Source organism: Urocitellus parryii, chromosome 7 (assembly GCF_045843805.1).
Source record: "Urocitellus parryii isolate mUroPar1 chromosome 7, mUroPar1.hap1, whole genome shotgun sequence".
Classification (NCBI taxonomy): Eukaryota; Metazoa; Chordata; class Mammalia; order Rodentia; family Sciuridae; genus Urocitellus; species Urocitellus parryii.
This window is the reverse complement of record NC_135537.1, coordinates 106,203,014-106,214,881: the sequence shown is the minus strand read 5'-3', so window position 1 is coordinate 106,214,881 and position 11,868 is coordinate 106,203,014. Positions and strand designations below refer to the sequence as shown.

Genomic DNA, 11,868 nt, shown 5'->3' with positions numbered 1-11,868 from the left:
TCCCTATGTTACTTTTTGTTCCACTTGTTGCATTTTGGGTGGTATTTCTGAAAAGTATTAGGATTTTGTAAACTATTTTCTTAAAACCTCTTATTAGGGGTGAAAGTAGACTTTGTTTTCATTTTGACTGTCACTGTTTAAAATTTGTGGTAGGAGGATGTATGTTCTTTTTTATGTTGGGTTGCTGCTGATAAAATTTTGACGTAAAATTTTTTATTATTCTTATTTTATTAGGTTTTGAAGAAGGGAGATTCTATAATCTATTCAGTTCCTCAGCCTTGGCACAATGACATTTTGCATTGGTAAATACTTTTAAGGTAGGGAGCTTTCTTGGGCATTGTAGGATGTTTACAGTATCCCTGGCTTACACCTGTTTACTGTCAGTAACATCACCCTAGGAACAACCAAAACTTTCTACCAACATTGGCAAATATTCCCTGGGGAGAAAAAGCACCACTTCATTTACTTATCTTTACTTCTCCTATACACCTACATTCCAAATTCTAAATATTTCTTTTCTAGGCTTGCAAGTATTACATCAAAGGTCACTAATAGATTTAGAATAAAAGCTGTAATGCACTTTTACAGTTCAACTTAATAATAACAAACATTATGGTACAACTTACTAGCTATTTATCTGAATAGAAATCAGTGCATTTTTTAAAATTATAAAATGATGATGTTAAGTGTTTTGCTGAGTGAAAAATTAATACATTTTCTGTGACTTACTATTTAGAATAATCACATGGATTTACTTTTTCTCCCTTATTAATTAAAACCATGTTTTTAGTCAAGAAAGTAAAGAAAATTCTTATTGGCAATTCAGTTGTTTCCCATCTAAGAGACTGACACTCTCCAGTTCTAAGCTAAATAATTGTCATGGTAAAGTAATTTCCTTGAAAAGGACAGACATTGATTCAGCCCCTGTTACTCACAGATCCTATTTCAGTCAAATTGGAAAACCATTAAGTTTTTGGGAAAAAAAAATCAATAGGTATCAGGAAACCATTAGATCTTGTGGCCCTTGCTATATCTTGCATGAGTAATCACTGTAAACAGCTGACAGGTATTTCATTGTTGACACAGAGTGATGCTTGGGGGACCACATCTTGTCAGGGTAGGTGGACAGCTTTAGACAGTGGAATGAGTTCAGTTATCCTTGTTTTCCCCTTATGCTCATTCTTTTAGGCAGCACTGTCACTAACTGGGCCTGTGATGCTTTGAAAAATCAAATACTTTCCTTGCTGTCAGTTTCCTTTTTCTTGTGTTGTGGCATAGTTATAATCAGGGTGTGTGGTTTGGTACTGAACTGATTTCTGTCAAAAACAAGTTTTAATTTCTTATTCAGAAATAATTTTTCCTGAAACCCAAGTTTTGTGCTAGTGCTAAATAAGTAGTGTGAAGATTAATTAATAATACCAGAGAGTTTATAATTTTACTTCTTGTTCTTTTTCTCCTATAAAAATTACAATGTAATTTTTTTGACAAGTGGTTTTGAATTATTTACATCTCATTTATTTTTTCTTTAGAGAGATGATTCATTATTTGTGAGCCATATAATTTTCATATTCAGGAGATGAGAAAATGAAAGTAAGCCCTATGTGCACATAGCCATAGTGTTGAAGTTGTTTAATAATATCTGTTCATACCTTTTTTTGGCATAGGTAGAAGCTTACTGTTTGATTTGTGTGTAGTAAAAGTTGGTCTTTTTTTTGATGAAATGGGGGAGATTATAGAAATGAATAGAAGTAGTAAAATTAATTCCCAAAGAAAATGAGAAACCCAGATTTAATTTGCATGTGTGTTTTTCTGCTAATTTCATTGTGGCAAATTAAAATGTATATAAAATCTTGTTTTGTGCTTCAAAAAATTTTTTATTTGATGAATATTATATATTTTTCAGGTGCTGTGGCTTCTATGTTTTGGGTTGATGCTGAATTAGGGAGTGATATTTATCTTGATGGTAAGTTAAAAAAACAGTTTTCTTTACTGTTAAGTTTATTGTTTATTTATAATTTAATCCATTGCATTATCATTCTTTTCAAACTGCTTGGTTTATGATGAAGTATATTTTTGTTCATAAACTCTACAGACCCAGATGGAGTTAGAACTAAATTACCAAATCTTAATCTCAATTCTGAATTTAGCACTTGCACTAAGCCTTTTCTACTAAAATGCTATGTAGATTCCCTATGTCCTCTGTGTTTGATTTGTTCACTTAACATGTCAGAGGTTTTTATTTTAATCAACCAGACAATGTAAGAATCACATTTCTGCCTTCATTTTCCCTTGAACATAAAAATTCAGCACTTACAAACCCTTACTTTATTTACATTAACACTTTTGTCAGTCTTACCTATAAATTTATAAATTTGTGTAACTTTCAAAGTTAAGCAATTATATTCCCTTCCTCTCTTCTTCCCTCCACCCTCCCTTCCTCCCTTTTTCCTTTTCTCCATTCCTCCCTCCCTCACCTTTATAGACTAAAGGGTGAAATTTAAGACTTTGAAGCTGGGCTTAATTGGGCTCTAATATATATGGCATGTAGTTGGTTAAATTCCATAGACATCATTAAACTCATGCTGCTATTATCCTTTGAAAAAATTTAGTATATATTCAGATATTTCTAAACTAATTGATCATTTGGGAACTTAGGTACTTGCTATATATATATATATATATATATATATATATATAACATTTTTTTTGAGCTAGATTTGGTAAGAGATTAGGAATAAAATATTTTACAATGCCCCAAATATTTACATAATAATTTAAATGTTTAAAATATTTTTATAGTCTCTTAAAACAGTGCTTAGCACTCTATATATATTTGAAATGCATTTACTTATTCCTGGGATTGAATTAGATTGCAGCACTGGTAAGAAAAAAAATTCTTTGTTTTATTGAAGATCATTCTTGAACTGAGATTAATTTTAATTGTCCTTCTCAAGTGTAATTATACCATATTAATAAACATCTTTTTAATAAAGGATGATTAAAATGTTTATTCTTTTGTAGGTATCATAACTGTTTTAGATTCAAAATATGGATTAAAAGTAAGTTGAAGATTATAGGTTGCTATTTTTTTGCATAGAGCTAGGAATATAGGAGTTGATTGTATTATTTTTTCTGTTTGTATTTGTTTGAAACCTTTCTTAACAAAAATGTTTTTCAAAAGTTATCCTGAATAGTAGGTGCAATTTGTGTGTTATTAAATTATTTTGTGTTTTTAAGTTAAGAATTTATTTCTATTCGTCTAGTTTCATATTGTCACAAAATTTGGGATTACTATATTTTGTAATAAGGATATGGGATGAGGATAAAGTTTGGGTATGTGTAACTCCTCACTAGAATTCAACCCCAGTATTGAAAAGTATTCCTGTTTGATAGAAGAAATTGAACATGGTAAAAGCATATGAGATCTTATTTTTTGTTATAAATGCTATCAAACACAAGCTGGAAATGAGGTTTTAAAAAATATTTCTTTGCATCATTTTGAAGAAATCAGAATTTGTGCATGGGATGAGTGAGGTTTGAGGAGAAATCTTAAATCAAAAGATATCCTGCTGTGAATGTTTTTGTTAACTACTAAGATCATCAACTACATTTAATTGGCCTCAATTTATAAAATGTAGTTAGTGAGATCTTTTAAAACATATGGATAAATAAAATAAAATAGTGTTTTCTGACTTCCCAAGTGAAACATCACTAAAGGCCTCTGAGCATGAAATTATCCTCTGTCCTTAGTATCTCTTTCCTCAGCACCTGTCCCAGCACCTCAATCTGGGGTCCAAAATAATAATCTTTTGTAAGTTTAAACCCAGTGTTTAAAAGTCTGTGTTAGTTTTATATTCTACCCTACGATATATCTAAACTTACTAATATTTAAAGTTTGTTTTTCTTCTAAATTTCCAATGACATTGTGCTCTAAGAAAGTATGTCAGGCTTGTCAAATGGCCACTGATACTCCTTTTCTAGTCATTTACTTCCTCCTGGGATAAAGCACCCTAATTTGAGAAGTTTGGGCAGTACTTTCTTATTTAGAGTTTAGAATCTCAATTTATGAATTGCCTAAAGATTCAAAGAACGATTCCAAATATTTTGCTCAAAAATATTCTAATGACTGAATGTTCTGAAATCATCTTTTTAGCAAAGTATCTTGGAGATAGCAAACAAAACAAAAAGTAAATTCTTCATCTTGAATATTACAGGCGTGTTTGAATACATGTCCTCCACAAATTTATTCCCAAATTTGTGATACCTGTAGGATAGATAGGTTGTTTCATTTGTGGTGTTGTTTTGTTTATTTTTGATAAACTTAATGTGTCATACTGGAAGTCAAACTCTTTATGTATTTTATGACTTTGAGAATAATTTATATGTATAGTTGGGTATACAAAGGAATTAAATAGAATCTGTTAGTAGCATGGTAGAAGCAGGAAAAAAAAAGCAAAAACCCAAAGCAACATTCTGAATAATGCAAACACGGTATACATTTAACCCCCTGCCACCTTGATAAAACCTCTTAAATTATTAAATCAATATACTTGCACAAAACTGACATACTGTCAAGATAATGGAAACTTTAGATTTTCTAAGTCGGATGCCAGATAAATAACTTTGCCTTTATATAAAGAATTTGCCAACTTGTCCAATTCCTCTGGTTGCAAAGCTTGACCTCAGTAGCTGCTTGTGATTCAGAGAATTCTGAGGCAGTACAAGTAATGACACTTGGATAATGGGCAGCAATTTAAGGGTGTCATGCTTCACAGAGCGAGCCCATCACAAGTAAAGCTGAGAAATGGTACCCTGTGGCCAGCCAGCCAAATTGAAACTGAAGTGGTAATTGATATCATGGGCTATCACTCTAATGGGATTGTCACCCATTGTTCTGAAATATTCATTTTTTAATCATGGGTAAAGAATTGGACAACTTAAAATAACAGCTCTCTATTCTGAGGACTTGACACTTGGGCTACTGACATTGTTCTTTTCAATTCTACAAATGTGACAGCATTTAATGCAATAGAATCAGTGAATGAAGTTACGTAGGAAAGGTCAAGTGAGAGGGGTTTTTTTGGTTCTTCTTTTATATTACACAAGCTGTTGAAACAATTCATTCAGAAAACAGTTTGCTTAGAAAAGCCTGGAAAAATAAATAGACTGGCATTATGCAATAATTTAAAAAAATATTTTGTTTTAGTTGTAGTTGACACAATACCTTTATTTTATTTTTATGTGGTGCTGAGGACTGAACCCAGCACCCCACATCTGCTAGGCAAGCACTCTACCACAGAGCCACAATCCCAGCCCCTGCAATATATTTTTTTAAAGTTGAAATTGTGTTAGATCTATAACCAATCCATTTGAAAGAAATAGCTGCTGCTGCCTTTTTTTTAATCAATGATGTCTGACATCTTTGACACTAGATGTATTTCTGCTTTCATTTACAACAGTGTTCTTTCTTAGCTAGTGAACTTTTTTAATATTTATTTTTTAGTTTTAGGTTGACACAGTATTTTTTATTTTATATTTATGTGGTGCTGAGGATCGAACCCAGTGCTTCTAGTATACTAGGCGAGCACTCTACCACTGAGCCACAATCCCAGCCCCATTAGCTTTTTTCTCTTCCTCTTCCTCCTCTTCTTCTTTGTCCAAATTGTTTCTTTATTTCTTAAAAAAGAAGGTACTCTGTAGCCCTTGAAATTGTGACTGTAGTAGTGTTATTTCAAGGAATTTGTTCCTTTTTTTCCTTACAACTTTGTGGAGTTATATTTGACACAAAAAAGTAGCAATAAGTTGTGCAACTTAATTTTTGAGGTGTGTGTGTGTGTGTGTGTGTGTGTGTGTGTAGTGAAAAATACTGTGAAACAATCAAGATAATGGACACATAATTTCACATAGTTACCACTTTTTGAAGTGAGGTGTGGGGTGAGAACATTTAATATTTAAGCTCAGCAAGTTCAAGAATTTAATCTAGTAGTCTTAATTATAGTCATCATGCTATAATTAGCTTTCCAGAATGTATTCATCCTGCATAACTGAGACTTTGTACCCTTTGACCAACATCTCAGACCCTATTTTATCCTTTTGTTCTCCTTTGTTTCTTGTGGTAGGGCAAGTTGGGAGTTTGAAGCTTTACCTTTTGAATATGTTTTAGTAGTACAAATTATTAGTCTTTTTTTATATAAAACCAAAAGCTACAGTCTCTAAGCAGAGAGGAGGAATCCTTTGTACATATGTGCAATATAAAATATTTTAGAAAAAAGTTTGCAGACTTTGCCTATGCAGGTAGAATAGATGCCAAATTTACATTGTATTTGATAAATGAAAAATCATCTGTCTTCATGACCAAATATTGTAGAATGTTCTTTTGAAGAGCAGATGTATATTTTAGTTTTGTTTTGGTGCAAGTTTCACTTGTGAAGGTAAGAGGGTTTATAAGGGAGATGTTGAGTTGATATCTAAATGTTAGTATCCATTTCTTATTATTTATTTATTTATTTGGTACTGGGGATATAAACTAAAAGTACTTTCCTCTGAGCCACATCCCCAGCCCTTTTTTGTTTTTGTTTTTTGGTACTGGGGATTGAACTCAGGGGCACTTGACCACTGGACCACATCCCCAGCCCTATTTTGTATTTTATGTAGAGACAGGGTCTCACTGAGTTGCTTAGTGCCTCGTTTTTTGCTGAGACTGGCATTGAATTCACAATCCTCTTGCCTCAGCCTCCCAAACTGCTGGGATTTTAGGTGTGCACCAATGCTCCAAGCTTCCCTAGCACTTTTTATTTTTTATTTTTGGGGCAGGGTCTTTTTAAGTTGCTTAGAACCTCACTAGGTTGCTGAGGCTAGCCTTCAACTTGCAATCTGAGCCTCCACTTTATGAATTGCTGGGACTATGGATGTGCACCACCATGCCCAGCTGTGTTTATTATTTTTTATGTTTGTATAGCTTTCATATGTTGATAGGGCAGGACATTTGTCTCTTTATGAATATATATTATTATTATTAGGCATATTCTTGATAGAATTATGCATATTGATAGACTTTTATTTTGGGGATTTTAGCTTATTTTTGTATTTAATACTTCCTGACTGTCTAGAGGTAGTACAATATTTTAGTCCACCCCAGTTTGCTTTGAATGAAATTTTCTAATCTTATGGAGAAGTAAATGGATGCAAAACATTAAGAGTAATTGTAAAACTACCTTTTTATTATTTACATTTAGGATGGAAATGAAAAAACAAATCTTTAATTCTTATATCTTTTTTACACCTAACCAACTCACAGCCAGATAACCCCAAATGGGGCTCCCAAAAGGTCAAAAATATAATGTCTTGAAAAATTCTTAAGGCTTTTGAAAGAATTTTCAATATTACAGGATCATTCAAGGTCAGATGCCTTGCTTAGAGTGTATAATTGTTAAAGAGATTTGCTTTTCAGTGAAAAGGGATTTGTTGTTACATGTTACATAGAATTTTTCAGATAACAACATTTATGAATCTATGTCAACAAATCGGAGGTGTTAACTAATATTCATTCAAGGAAGGTTTGTTGGGCCTGTGAGCCAGATAATATTAAAGGGTCTGTTAATAGCTTTATTCTCTAGAGGCCTTGGGCCAAGAATAATAATGAAAAAATATTAAACTTGGTCTTCTGACATGGAATAATTTTTGATACAATACTCTCCAAGTTCTATGACTTCCATAATAATTGCAGAGCGGTTCTGCCCCTGAGTATATAAGATTGTTCTCTAAGAAAAAATAGAGTGTATCATTCCCATGATTTTAGTTTAGTTTTGTTTTCCCCTAAATAGTATTTGGTAAGCTTAAAGAAAGGAAAAAGTTTCTCTTTCCGTAGTCTTAACCAAGATTATTAAGTTAAATTATTACCAACTTTCCTTTAGGTACTAAACTATCTAAGTACTTTAGCGGTTACCTCCGAATGAATTGTGAAACTTAATTTGAATATTAATTTAGGTAATTGTTAATTTTTTATGCAAATTATTAACCTGTGATATTGTGTACAAGACTTATTTTATGTGACATAAAAGGATTTTATGAAAATTTTTAAATTATGTTGACTTTACTTCTGTTTTTTTATTACAAATATAATAATAATAACCCTCTCATGGTGTATAGATTGGTATTCTGTGATGGTGAGAGTGTTTAGATTTAGTGTCTTCCTTTATAAAATAAGAATAGTTAAAGTCTAAATGAGATAGCATATGTAAAAGAATTTAATAATTTAAGAAGTTTAATTGAAATTTAAAGAGTATTTACAACAATTGCCTTTCTGAGTAACTAGCTTTTTATTGTAATAGGGAATCTGTGTGGAGGGCTGAGGTGGTGCAGGTGAAAACATGATTTTTCCAGAAGATCTTATGGCATTGATTACTTTTAGAGTTCTAAATAGGATCATGGGGGAGGGGACTCTGCTACCAGAAAAATGAACACTATTATAATCTCATGGGTGTCTAAGTCAGTGTCAATATTTTTTTGGAGTGAGCCTGATTGGAGAAATATCAAGATAGGCAGTTGCAATGGAGAGATCAGATCACTCTGTATTTACAAATAATAAACTGCTTTTAGGCCAGAATTATTAGGGCTGTGTCTTTCCCAACAGCTTTTTTTTTTTTTTTTTTTTTTTGATTTGCGGGAGAGGAGTTGGGCATGAATATAGGAATGAGGGAAGGAAGCATGTTAGCTTTTTAAAAGGTACAATTTCAATGGTTATTCTTTTATAAGTAATAATCAATAATTTAGAATGAGCAGTTTTATAAAAAGGAAAATACTTAAAATCTGAACTATAGCTTTACATATTTTTTTATATTCATTTGAGGGGTTTTCTTTTTAAGAAAAATAGCAGGAATTCAAAATCCTAAGCCCCTTTCTCTCCAAAAAACCCTTTAGTTTCACTGTAGGAAACAAAAATGAAATGGAGAAAAAGGATTTCAGGCAGAATAGTTAGTCTTATAAGCCAGGCACAGAGAGACAAATTTTTCATGATTTCGCTCATGTGAAATCTAAAAAAGCTAAGCTTAGAGAACTAGCAAATAGTGTTTAAAGAGGGAATCGGGAAGGGAAAGATTAGTTAATGGATACAAAGTCACAGACAGATTGGAGGAATAATTGTGGTGTAACTATAATTACCCAGAAGAGTAATTATAGTCAAGAGTATTGTGTCATATAATTCAAAATAGCAAAAAGAGAGTGTTTTGAATATTCTCATTATAAAGAAATGATAACTGTTTGAGATGGTGAGTAATCTAAATGCCTGAGTTGAACATTATACAATGTATAAATATAGTGAAACATCACACCATGAAGATGTATAGTTTATTTCCTGTCAATGAAGAAAATATTTTTTAAAGAAAAAAATTTAAACACAAAATAGTTTTTAGAGGCAAGAAAGATTTCTCTGAAGTAAAATTCTTTGTGTTGACATTAGATTTTGCATTATACCACAGTAACTTTTTATAAATTTTGTTTTTATTTAGCATTTAACAGAAGAAAAACCTGATGGCCTAATCAGTGAAGCTACTAGGTACTCATACTTAAAATATTGATTGCTGACTAATTGAAAAATTAGTAATATGAAACCACAAAACAAATATGAAAACAGTTAAAGCAAATTTATTTTCTTTTTTTCTATCTATTCATAATGAATTAATAACTGACATTTTATTTAAACCATTGATATTGTAGCATAATGTGAATGCTGGACACCAGAATGCTTTATGAGGAATTTGGGAAGTAGTAGGATAAAATATTTTCTTTCTTTTTTCTTTTTCTTCTTTTTGGTACCGGGGCTCTTAACCACCGAACCTCATCCCCAGCCCTTTTTTAATTTTTTATTTTGAGACAAGTTCTTGCTAAGTTACCGTGGGGCCTTGCTAAGTTGCTGATGCTGGCTTTGAGCTTGAATTCCTCCTGCCTCAGCCTCATGTGCTGCTAGGATTACAAGTGTAATCCTATTTTTAGTACCCTACTAAAAATATGTTCTTATTCTCATCCAGTTTCTTTGGAATTGAAGATTATTACAAAAAAAAGAAATCATTAACTTGTTTATGGTGTTAAAAACTGCCTCAGTGTTCATTGTTATTCAGAATAGATGAATATATAAATACTTTTAACTTGGCACTTAGAGCATTTATTAAGTAACTTTATGTTCCTTATTGATTTGTCTTTAGATTTATAAATATTTAAATTAACTTCCTTGCCCTGAGCATATTCTTGCTAATGAGATAAAGGTTTTGAGGTAGATGACACTCACTAAATATGCTGCTGGGTTTAAGAGTAAGACTCCCCTGGGATTTGGTTCAGATGATGTTGACATAAAAAATAAAGACAACAGCAAACAGTTGATTATCATTTTGGAATATGATACCCTGTTGTTTTGTAATCCTACACTACAATTGATATGTAATTATGATTCAAATTACAATGAACTTAAACATTATTGTAATGTTTTTCCTAATGAAAATGTTTTATAGAAAATATTTATAAGCCAAATAGAAAATAGCAAAATGTTATAAAAGCCAAAAGAAGATGGGCTGGGGATATAGCTCAGTTGGTAGAGTGCTTGCCTCGAATGCACAAGGCCCTGGGTTCAATCTCTAGCACCACAAAAACAAAACAAAAGCCAAAAATAGCTGAAGCATAAAAGTCCTCTAATTTAAAGACTGTATTTGCAGATATGTACATTCTGTCTTTATTCATATAAAATTACTTAAATAGAAATATGTTCATGAGAATTTGATTTTGTTTTTGATGTAGCATAAGACTCAGAAACTAATAGTTTAGTTTTTAACATTTCCTGAAGAATTTAGGAAAATTGAAAGATTCCTTAGCTTCACTACTTCTGTTAATAGAAAATAGAACTTCCAATTATAATAACTGTTTTGCTATGTAGCATTCTGTCAGCTGTATTCTTTAACTGGAATTTCTGTGTATCTGTTTTACAGAGATAATATATAATTTGTACTGATGAAGAAGATATATATTGATGCATCTTCTGAAGTATAGTTTTTTAAACAAAACTGTTTAATGTATATTTATGTTAAGTGAACTTTTTTTCTATTTGAAAATTATAGTAAACATTGAGATATTTTAGTAACTAGATTTTCCTTATTTTTCATTTCTTTGGCTTTCTGAATTTTATGCCTCTTCATAAAGATAATTATCAGTTGAAAATCATCCTTTTGATTATAAACTTTTTGGGGCTTATCTTTATAGTTCCAGAGTTTTAAGGGTAATTAGTAAATGAATGAATACTATAATAAAGAATATGAATAGTACAATGTGAAATCTGAATTTATATAGTGATAAATGCAATTCCCCTCTACTGTCTGAAGAATAAGTAGATTCGGAGTACACTGGATCAGTGCTGTAGAACCCTAAGTATTTCTCAACTGATATATTTATTTGAATGACTTACTTGTATTTATTTTTAATCTCAACATTTTTCTTTTGACATCTGTTCTTTGTTTGCTATTTTAGGCAAGTTGCTTTGGCAGATATCATTCTCATCAATAAAACAGACTTGATTTCAGAAGAGGAGCTAAACAAATTAAGAGCAATCATTAGGTATAGTAGATAGCAGCTGTGTACCATATAGATCAAGAAGCTAGAAGATGGGATTTCGAATATTTTCACCATAAAAAGATGATAAATGTTTGAGGAGAAGGATATTTAACTGGGTTTAAGTCTTACACAATATACGCATGCATCAGAACATCACATGGTATCTGATTAATGTGAATAATTTTAATTTTAAATTTAAAGTCCAAAGAAGAATATAAGGCAGAAATTTTAAATCTTTTAAGTACCCCAAATACAATATACAAAGTATCTTTACTA

General features: G+C 31.4%; 1 long non-coding RNA gene across 1 annotated transcript; it reads left to right on the top strand.

Annotated features, from left to right (window-relative positions):
- The first annotated feature begins 3,039 nt into the window (after positions 1–3,039).
- On the top strand, positions 3,040–11,595 carry LOC144255721 (uncharacterized). Its single transcript, XR_013343902.1, has 3 exons — positions 3,040–3,059; positions 9,507–9,553; positions 11,509–11,595. It is a non-coding gene; the product is annotated as an uncharacterized LOC144255721 (long non-coding RNA).
- The last annotated feature ends 273 nt before the right edge of the window (positions 11,596–11,868 follow it).